Below are 11,620 nucleotides of genomic sequence, written 5' to 3' on the forward strand. Positions count from 1 at the left end.
CGAGTGGGGCAAAAAGAGCCTCCAGAAACCTCGCTCGCCCAGACGCCATTTTCAGGGAGGGACTTCAGAGCATAAAAACCGGCTAACTTTTGCAAAAGCTGGCTCCCTGTGTGTGACACCAGGCGGGGAAAATCCGCGAAAGTACACCGGTCCAGTGGGGCTCAGCTGTGAAAGACTGTGAGTGTGACCTGTCTATGTCTGTCTACTGTCCTCTTGCGTGAAACTCTTGCGAGTGGGGCAAAAAGAGGCTCAGAGGAGCACGGCCGCTCCGCTTCGCTACGCGGCCGTGCACTCTTTCTAAGGAAAGAACACCATTGCAACAAGAAGGAAAAATCACACTAAGAACGGCGCTATATCACAGAAGCAAACATTTCTCTCTGGACTGTCTTCTCTGTTGCATGCTCGGGCCTAAGATTTGACCCAGTGTGAGGCTTCATCCACGGAGGACTCCCCTCCCTTAGAGGCAAGTCAGCCCATCCAGAAAGGGAGGAGCCAGAGGAGTGTGCTGCCTACATCATATAGACAATGAATACCACCACAACACGTAGAAAAACCCACAATACAAGTGTGACAATGGGGAAACAACGCAGGCCAGCATCAGACATAGAGAATGAAGATGACAATTCTGAGGACCAGATAATGACTGAACAACTAATCAACCTCTCAGATAAGGACTTTAGACTAGCAATATGGAAGGTGCTCAACAGACTCCAAGAAACCATGGATCGAGTTGAACAGAACACTAATAAGAACCAAGAAAATATGAAGGCAGAAATGACAAAACTCCAAACTGAAATAACATGTCAACTAACAGGACTGAAAAAGTCAGTAAATGAAGTGAATGACAAAATGGATAAGCTCTGGGACAGGGTATCAGAAGCTGAGAATAGACTTGGTGCTGTGGAAGATGAGATACATAACAATTCCATACAGCAGGAGAGATTGGACAAAAAACTTAAAGCAAATGAGCAGACAATGGAAAAATTAGTCAAAGAATGGGAACAGACGAAAATAGAAGTCTATGATAAGATCAACAGAAACAACTTAAGAATCATTGGAGTCCCAGAGACCCAGGAAGAAAATTTCCAGGAAGAATCAATGGTCAAGAACATCATTAAAGAGAAACTTCCAGAGCTAAAGAATATATGTGATCAAATCCTGCATGCCCGAAGAGTACCAACCAAAAGAGACCCCAGAAAAACCACCCCAAGACACATCCTAGTCACAATGACAAATCCCACAGATAGAGACAGAATTCTGAAAACAGCAAGATCAAAAGGGGAAATCATGTTCAAGCAAGCTTCCCTGAGATTTACAGCAGACCTGTCACCAGAAACGCTCAATGCCAGAAAGCAGTGGTGGGATATTGTGACAAGACTGAATGAAATGAATGCTTCACCCAGAATACTATACCCAGCAAAACTCACTTTCCGGTTTGATGGAAGAATACATGGTTTCACAGACAAAAAACAGCTCAGAAACTTCACAGACACAAAACCAGTCTTAAGAGAAAAACTGAAAGACCTAATCTAAGACAAGACTACCCAAAAGACACACCAAATTTTGAAATAAAGATGGCGTTAAATCCCAGGACAATTCTTTCTCTCAACGTCAATGGACTAAATGCACCAGTTCAGAGACACAGAGTGGCTAAATGGATCAAAAAACTCAATCCAACCTTCTGCTGCCTACAAGAAACGCACCTGAATAGTCAGAACAAACATAGACTCAAAATAAAAGGCTGGAGAAAAGTTATCCAAGCAAACAACACCCATAAAAAAGCTGGAGTGGCCATACTAATATCAGATAATGCAAACTTTATACTCAGGAAGGTTGTAAGGGACAAAGACGGACATTTTATATTAATCAAGGGGTACGTAGAGCAGGAAGAATTCACTCTCCTAAACATATATGCACCGAATGAGGGGCCAGCAAAATATTTAATACAACTGTTGACAAATCTGAAAAATAATATCAACAACAACACAATAATTGTGGGGGACCTTAACACGGCTTTGTCAACACTGGACAGGTCAACCAGACTGAAACCCAACAAGAATATACTAGACCTGAGGAGAGAAATGGAAGAAAGAGGCCTAGTGGATATATATAGGACACTCCATCCCCAGAAACCTGGATACACATTCTTCTCCAATGTACATGGGACATTCTCCAGGATAGACTACATGCTGGCACATAAAACATACCTCCATAAGATCAAGAGGATAGAAATTTTGCAGGCTACCTTCGCTGACCACAAGGCTCTGAAATTATTTGTGAACTCCAAAGGGACTCAGAAGAAACACTTTAACACCTGGAAGTTAAACAGCCTCATGCTCAATAACCAGTGGGTCCGAGATGAAATCAAGGAGGAAATCAAAAGGTTCCTGGAAACAAATGACAATAAAGACACAAACTCTCAGAACTTATGGGACACAGCAAAAGCAGTACTGAGAGGAAAATTTATAGCTTTGCAAGCACACATCAGGAAGGAAGAAGGAGCTTACCTGAGTAGCTTAATGACACAGCTAATAGAACTAGAAAATGCTCAACAAAAGGACCCAAGAATAGGAAGACAGAAGGAAATAACAAAGCTGAGAGCAGAAATCAACGAAGTGGAAACTCAAAAAACAATCCGAAAGATCAACGAAAGCAGAAGTTGGTTCTTTGAAAAAATAAACAAGATTGATAGACCACTGGCAAACCTAACAAAGAAAGAGAGAGAGAGAAACTTGATAACTCGTATCAGGAATGAAAAAGGAGAGATCACTACTGATATGACAGAGATTCAAAGGGTAATCAGAAACTACTTTGAAAAACTCTACGCCACTAAAAATGAGAACCTGGAAGAAATGGATAAATTCTTGGACTCTTATAATCTTCCACGGTTGAAGGAAGAGGATGTAGCATATCTAAACACCCCCATCACCATTGATGAAATTAAAACAGTAATCAAATGTCTGCCGAAAAACAAAAGCCCAGGTCCAGATGGATTCACTAATGAATTCTATCAAACTTTCCAAGAGGAACTACTGCCAATCTTGGCAAGACTCTTTCATGAAATTGAACAAACAGAAACACTTCCAAATAGCTTTTATGAAGCCAACATCACCTTGATACCTAAACCAGACAGAGACGCTACCAAAAAAGAAAATTACAGACCAATATCACTGATGAATGCAGATGCAAAGATCCTCAACAAAATCCTGGCAAATAGGATTCAATGCCTCGTTAAGAAGATCATCCACTACGATCAAGTAGGTTTCATCCCAGGAATGCAAGGCTGGTTTAACATCCGTAAATCTATCAACATAATACACAACATCAATAACAAGAAAAATAAAAACCACATGATCATATCAATAGATGCAGAGAAAGCATTTGATAAGGTCCAACACCCATTCTTGATCAAAACTCTCAGCAAGATGGGAATGGAGGGAACCTTTCTCAATATAGTGAAGGCCATCTACCACAAGCCAGTGGCAAATATTATCCTCAATGGAGAAAAACTGAAAGCCTTCCCTCTAAATTCTGGCACAAGACAAGGCTGTCCTCTCTCACCACTCCTATTCAACATAGTACTGGAAGTACTTGCTATAGCGATTAGGCAAGAAAAGGATATCAAGGGAATCCAGATAGGAAAGGAAGAAGTCAAGCTCTCACTGTTTGCAGATGACATGATACTCTACTTAGAAAACCCTAAAGACTCTATCAAAAAGCTTCTAGAAACAATAGACTCATATAGCAAGGTGGCAGGCTACAAAATTAACACACAAAAATCAATGGCCTTTCTATATACCAATAGTAATAAGGATGAAATGGACATTAAGAAAACAACCCCATTCACAATAGTACCACACAAACTCAAATATCTTGGAATCAACTTGACTAAATATGTGAAGGACCTATACAAAGAAAACTATAAAACTCTGCTCCAAGAAATAAGAGAGGACACACAGAAATGGAAACACATACCCTGCTCATGGATTGGCAGGATTAACATCATCAAAATGTCAATACTCCCCAAGGCATTATACAGATTTAATGCCATCCCTCTAAAGATACCCATGACATTCTTCAAAGAAGTGGATCAGACACTTTTGAAATTCATTTGGAACAATAAACACCCTCGAATAGCTAAAGCAATCATTGGGAAAAAGAATATGGGAGGAATTACTTTTCCCAACTTTAAACTGTACTACAAAGCAACAGTTATCAAAACAGCATGGTATTGGAATAAGGATAGGTCCTCAGATCAGTGGAATAGGCTTGAATACTCAGAAAATGTTCCCCAGAGATACAACCATCTAATTTTTGATAAAGGAGCAGGAAATCCTAAATGGAGCAGGGAAAGCCTCTTCAACAAGTGGTGTTGGCACAATTGGATAGCCACTTGCAAAAAATTAAACTTAGACCCCCAGCTAACATCATGTACAAAGGTAAAATCCAAATGGATTAAAGACCTCGATATCAGCCCCAAAACCATAAGATATATAGAACAGCACATAGGCAAAACACTACAGGACATTACAGGCATCTTCAAGGAGGAAACTGCACTCTCCAAGCAAGTGAAAGCAGAGATTAACAGATGGGAATATATTAAGCTGAGAAGCTTCTGCACCTCAAAGGAAATAGTGCCCAGGATACAAGAGCCACCCACTGAGTGGGAGAAACTATTCACCCAATACCCATCAGATAAGGGGCTAATCTCCAAAATATACAAGGCACTGACAGAACTTTACAAGAAAAAAACATCTAACCCCATCAAAAAATGGGGAGAAGAAATGAACAGACACTTTGACAAAGAAGAAATACGCATGGCCAAAAGACACATGAAAAAATGTTCCACATCACTAATCATCAGGGAGATGCAAATCAAAACAACGATGAGATACCACCTCACACCCCAGAGAATGGCACACATCACAAAGAATGAGAATAAACAGTGTTGGCGGGGATGTGGAGAGAAAGGAACTCTTATCCACTGCTGGTGGGAATGCTGTCTAGTTCAACCTTTATGGAAAGCGATATGGAGATTCCTCCAAAAACTGGAAATCGAGCTCCCATACGATCCAGCTATACCACTCCTAGGAATATACCCTAGGAACACAAAAATACAATACAAAAACCCCTTCCTTACACCTATATTCATTGCAGCTCTATTTACCATAGCAAGACTCTGGAAACAACCAAGATGCCCTTCAACAGACGAATGGCTAAAGAAACTGTGGTACATATACACAATGGAATATTATGCAGCTGTCAGGAGAGATGAAGTCATGAAATTTTCCTATACATGGATGTACATGGAATCTATTATGCTGAGTGAAATAAGTCAGAGAGAGAGAGAAAAACGCAGAATGGTCTCACTCATCTATGGGTTTTAAGAAAAATGAAAGACACCCTTGTAATAACAATTTTCAGACACAAAAGAGAAAAGAGCTGGAAGTTCCAGCTCACCTCAGGAAGCTCACCACAAAGAGTGATGAGTTTAGTTAGAGAAATAACTACATTTTGAACTGTCCTAATATTGAGAATGTATGAGGGAAATGTTGAGCCTGTTTAGGGTACAGGCGGGGGTTGGGTGGGGAGGAGGGAGATTTGGGACTTGGGTGATGGAAATGTTGCACTGGTGATGGGTGGTGTTCCTTTTATGACTGAAACCCAAACACAATCATGTATGTAATCAAGGTGTTTAAATAAAAAAAAATTAAAAAAAAAAAAAACAACCTACAGTGTCTTTACCATGATACTTTGAATATACATGCTTGACCATTTATATTTTCCCCCACGCTTTGTTTTACTTAATTATTTATGATACAGTCCTTTTTTTCTTCATTTTCTTGGAATCTCTATGTCTATTTCCATGGCTTGACTAAACAGCTATCTCCTTGAATTGGATGTTCTGGCATTATATTAAAGTTATAGCCCTAAACTGCTGATATGAAAAGGGACCTTCCTACACCCCCACAGGCCCCAGACTGTTCCCCATCCTCTTGAAACAAACCCAAGAAGAACCGTCTTAGGTCTCATCCAACTATTTCTCATGTGTGTACGAGGCAGCAACACAAATGTAATCCCCAGGGTGAGGGTCCTTTTCTTACTGAACTACTTTAATCACAAAACTCTCCAAAACTATTACTACACTTAGTTCATGGATGATAAAAATGACCATGTAAAATTTATCACTAATTAATCTTTACATCTATGTCTTAGACATAGAATCTGAGGAGTACAAGGAATAAACTTTAACAGTATCTCTTAAAGCTTCCACAAAACTGCTGTGAATGGCTTTTCCTAGAGATAATCATAATAGATTTTAATCATAGTGGTTTATAGCGACATCTAGTGGCATGTGGGACCATTTAGTCAAAATTTAGAATTATTTGGTCAACTTTCCCTCCTCCTTGATATGAATTATCCATTGATAGAGTTTAATATACTTTTTAAAATAAAGTTAATATACAAATTTTCTCTTCCCTCACAAAAATATAAATTCTCAGAATTATCTGAAAATAAAAAGGCCAAATTAAAAATATTCTACTGAATATTCACCAACACTAAATAGCAAAAGGAAGAGGAAAAATAAAATGATTTCAGTTAATAATAATTGCATGCAGTAAAAACCCACAAAAGCATAGAAAGAAAAAGAACAGAATTTCTATGAAAATGATTTAAGTGGGGCCGGAGCAGTGACACAACGGTAAGGCGACTGCCTTGCTCACTCTAGCCTAGGACGGACCACAGTTTGATCCTTCAGTGTACCAAATGGTCCTCCCAAACAGGAGCTATTTCTGAAGGCATAGTCAGGAGTAACCCATCAGTACTCCAAGGTGATTCCTGGCTCTGCACTCAAAAATCATTCCTGGCAGGCTCGAGGGACCATATGCGATTCTGGGGCTTGAACCCAGGTTCGCCCCATGCAAGGTAAACACTATTTCCTCTGTGTTATCTCTCCAGTTTCCATGGTCCTTTCTCTGCCCTAACTGCACTGCTCCACTATTTGTGGAAAGCTTTCTATCATGGATTCATCTTCTTGATCCTCCTCTCTATTTTATCTGATATTATTACCACAGTTTTATTTCTCTTATATCACATAAATGAGTGAGATTATTCTCCTTCTGACTCATTTCATTCAGCATACTATTCTACATATCCATCCCTGCATAAGCAAATTTTCTGACTTCATTTTTCCTAACAGCTGCACAATATTCCATTGTGTAGATGTTCTATAGTTTCTTTAGCCACTCATCTGTTTTTGGACACTTGAGCTAATTCCAGATTCTTGCTATTGTAACCGTGTTGCAATGAACATAGGAGTGTAGATGGCATTTTGTATTGTATTTTTATGTTCCTAAGGGATATCCCTAGAAGTTATATTGCTGGATTATATGCGAGCTCAATTTCCAGTTTTGGGGAAAATATGCATATTGTTTTCCCGAAAGGCTGGACAAGTTGGCATTCCCAAAGTAGTGGAGTTTTTTTCCTTGAAGATGCCTTTAGTTTCAATGTCATGGAGTGTTTCAATGATCAATGTCATAGTGAACCCTTCTCTACTCTAACTGCACTCAACAACACTCTTTCTCGTAAGCTTCATATCATGGGCCAGTCCTTCTAGCCCTCATATCTATTGTTTCTGGGTATTCATTTTTCAATTTCTTAAGTTGTGCCATTAAGTTATTGATGTAGACCTTTTCTTCTTTGCTGATGAATGCTTGTAAAACTATAAATTTTCCTCTTAAATACTGCTTTTTATGTGTCCCAAAGATTTTGATGGTCTGTGTATTTATTATTATTTATTTCCAGAAAAGTTTTTATTTCCTCTGTGATTTTGGCTTTGACCACTGGTTGTTCAGCAATGAGCTGTTTAATCCAAGTGTTCAAGTTGGGGTTTTTTTGTGTGTGTCTCTGAGAATCATTACACAAATGTTTTTCATTTTTCTCAAAATCAACTCTATTTTTCACAAAATAGAGGAGGACTGGAGAGTCCAGCTCCTGACATGAAGCTCACCACAAGGATCATTTAGTGCAGTCACAGAAATAGTTACACTGAGAACTATCATAACAAAATCAGACTGAATGAGAGAAGTAGAAAGCCTGTCTAGAGTACAGGCTGGTGTGGGGTGGGGAGGAAAGACACTTGGGATATTGGTCATGGGAATGTTGCACTGGTGAAGGATTATATATATAATATATTTTAATATATATTTTAAAAATCAAAAAAAAGAAAAGATAAGATAAGGCCTCCCAATTCTTACCACAGGCTGTGTTCTTTACACTGACTGTATAGAAAGAGGAGGTAGAATAAATGTACCCTATATACACTTCAACACAGGCCCTTTGCCTGGTCTGTATTGTGAATTGGGGGACAAAAAAATAAAGTTGTTTCTTTGTGTCTGTTTGTAATTGACTTGCATTGTAGTCTGAGAAGATAGTTGATACTATTTCTCTCCTCTTGATTTAAGGGAAGTATGTTTTGTGGCCCAGTACGTGGTCCATCTTGGACATTGTCCTGTAAAATTGAACAAGATTATATAGTCAGCTTTCTGGAAATGGAAAATACAACTTTCTATCAACTTTCTACTAAACCATTCTCTTTCATTTCTTCCTTCAGAGCCAATGTATTTTGTTAAGTTTTAGTCTGGTCAATTTATTAAAAGGTGACAGAGGAGTGTTGAACTCTCTCATGACTATTTGTTGCTATTGATGTCTTTCTTTAGTTCTATTAATAGTTGTTTTAAGTATTTTGCTGACCCCTTATTAGGTGTATTATTTCTTCCAGGTGTGTGTGTGTATATATATATATATATATATATATATTCTTTGATCATTAAGAAATGACTCTTTCTGTCTCTAATAATCTTTTTAATCCTGTAGTCTATATTGTCTGATATTAGTGTGGCCACTAAAACCTTTTTAAGGAGGTTGTTTGCTTGAAAGATTGTCCTCCAACCTTTGACTTTGAGTCTGTGTTTGCTCTGAATATTCAAATGTATTTCTTGTAGGCAGAAAAATGTTTGATTTAATATTCTTATCCAATTTTCCACCCTGTGTTTCTTAACTGGTGTATTTAGTCCATTAACATTCAGAAAGTTTATTGTCATGGGGCTTTGTGTCATATTTTTGTAAAAGTTTGGTCTGTTTGTGAAACCTGTCTGCCTTAAAATAGACAATTCAGTTGTTCTTTTAAGGTTGACTTTGAATCTGTAAAGTTTTTGAGCTGTTGTATACCTATGAAGCTGTGTATACTTTCTTCAAACTTGAATGAAAGTCTGACTGGGTGAAGTATTTTTGGTGAGTCATTCATTACATTGAGTTTTGTCACTAAATCCCACTACTGCCTTGGACCTGGAGGGTTGCTTTCTGATCTTGCTGTTTTCAGTTTTCTATCCCTTTGTAAGGTTTTCAACATTGTGACTAATATGTGTCTTGGGGTTCTTTTATTTGGATCTCTTTTAGCTGGTACTCTTTGGGCATCCAGAATGTGGGTGCAAGCACTCCTCAGTTCTAGGAACTCAAGAGAATCATGATATCTTTGACTAATGCTTCTTCATCGAGATTTTCTTCCTGCCTCTCTGGGACCCAAAAAATTTTTAGGTTGCTCTTGGCGAATTTATCCCAAAGATCTATTGTTGTCTGTTTGCTTATACTGAGGATTGTTTCCATCTTCTGGTAATTTTTAAAGGCTCTTTTCCAATCTCTTCTGTTGTATGGAGGTGTTATGCAGCTAATCTTTCATAATACTGATTCTGCCCTCTGCAACTGTTTCTCTGCCTATGTTGCTTTCTATTTTTCATTTCACCTGCCAGGTTTTTCAGACTTTTCATTTTAGTTTGAAATTTTCTCATTTCTACTCTCATATCCTCTTGACTCTTGTTTGCTGTTCGTTCAGTTTGTTCCATGGTTTCTTTGAGTTCTTTGAACATCCTCCATATTTCCTTTCTAAAATTGTTATCAGAGACATTATATTGGTGTCTGATATAATCAGAACTCCCATCTTCATTCACTATATATAGTGGGGTTCTGGGTTGTCTTCCTATTGTGACCTTTGCAATATGTGGTGATTTTTTTATGTGTTGTGGTGGGACTCTTTGCTTAGAAGCGGTGTGAAGCCACAAAGCAAATAGGCCACACTATAGCCTCATTGTCCTGCCACGCAGCCTGCCACACAGCTGTGGGGTCTCCTGTTGGGCTTAGCTTTAGCTTGATCCTTCAAAACTAACATCTGTGTTCCTTGAGCAGATGGGTCTGGGCCCCTAACAGCTCAAAGTCCTGCTACTTAGAGTTAGGCCTTAGGAGTTAGTAAGGGTGGTACTCCAAGACAGTCTCTTAGCAACAGCAACTCCACCTCCTGTCCCCACTCCATGATTAGCAGTCTAGTAGCACTGCTACTGGATGGCTTAAAATGTGCACTGGTGAAGGGGGGTGTTCTTTACATGACTGAAACCTAATCACAATCATATTTGTAATCAAGATGTTTAAATAAAGATATTATAAAAAATGTCCCCTCTAGTTGCAGCTCCTTCCCTCTGAGCTGATGTCCACAATCCAAAACCTTCCACTTCTATGCCACTTTCCATAATTCTGAACTCTGTTACAAGATCAACACAGGGCAACACTCACCCTGCCTCAGCCTCTGTTCTCTAGGGCTGATCCCCTGCCTTTATTTTATTTTGTTTTTGTTTTTTTTTTCCAGTGATCTTTCTCAGTGATTTGTATTTGATCTTGTGATCTGCCTTTGCTCCTTCTCCAAGTGTCCGGTCCCATTGTTAAGCTAAAGGGTTTTGGGAATTTCATGCTAGGGGTGCTAGGGCATGACTTGCTCAAGGCATTTTCAGGCTCTTCTCTACTGCTGCCCTACTGCTGCTGCTGTATTTTCGTTATTTTTTTTAATATGTTTGGATTTTTTCCTAAAGTTTTTCTCTGGCTTGGTGTCATAAAAATATTCTCAACTTATTATTGTTTTGGTAGGGCTAGGATATTGGGCCACATCTGGCAGTGCTCAAACTTACTCCTAGCTCTGCACTCTGAAATTACTCCTAGGGGACTCAATGTACCATGTGCAGGGACAGAAATAGAATCCAGGTCAGGCATATGGAAGCAAATGACTCCGTTTATTGCTTTTAAGCAAAAGTTTGAGCTTTTTGTGTATAACTTACATATTGAATATATAATGTATGCTGTGGTTTAAATTTATGCGTCTTTTCCACATGGCTGATTAATTAGCTCAGCACTATTTATTGAACAATTTGTTTTTCTGCAGTTTTCACTTATGTCACTAAATGTTTTCATATGTGTAAGACCCTTCTGTTAGTAAATTTTCCTATTTTTCTTTATATAACTAGAGCTTCAGTTTGTATTCCCTCGTACATCATTCAAAGAAAAGTGCCTTTCTACACTCTGCCAACACTTTCTGTAGGTCATTCTCACTGGTGTGAGGTTTAACTCTTGTCATCTGGGTTTGTATTTCCCTGGTAAAAAGGAGCATAGAATTTTTAATGTACCTATTGGCTGTCTTTATGTTTGGCTGGAGTTTTATTGTTATGGTGGTTGTGTTTTTGTTGTCATTGTTGTCGTTGGCTTATTTGTTTCTGGTGAAATGTCTGTTTAGATATCATTA

The 11,620-nt window shown here is 38.7% G+C and overlaps 1 non-coding gene across 1 annotated transcript; it reads left to right on the forward strand.

The window, feature by feature from the left end:
- The first annotated feature begins 8,241 nt into the window (after nucleotides 1-8,241).
- Nucleotides 8,242-8,374, forward strand: LOC126005063 (small nucleolar RNA SNORA51). The gene has a single exon (XR_007494245.1). It is a non-coding gene; the product is annotated as a small nucleolar RNA SNORA51 (small nucleolar RNA).
- The last annotated feature ends 3,246 nt before the right edge of the window (nucleotides 8,375-11,620 follow it).

Source organism: Suncus etruscus, chromosome 3 (assembly GCF_024139225.1).
Source record: "Suncus etruscus isolate mSunEtr1 chromosome 3, mSunEtr1.pri.cur, whole genome shotgun sequence".
Lineage (NCBI taxonomy): Eukaryota > Metazoa > Chordata > Mammalia > Eulipotyphla > Soricidae > Suncus > Suncus etruscus.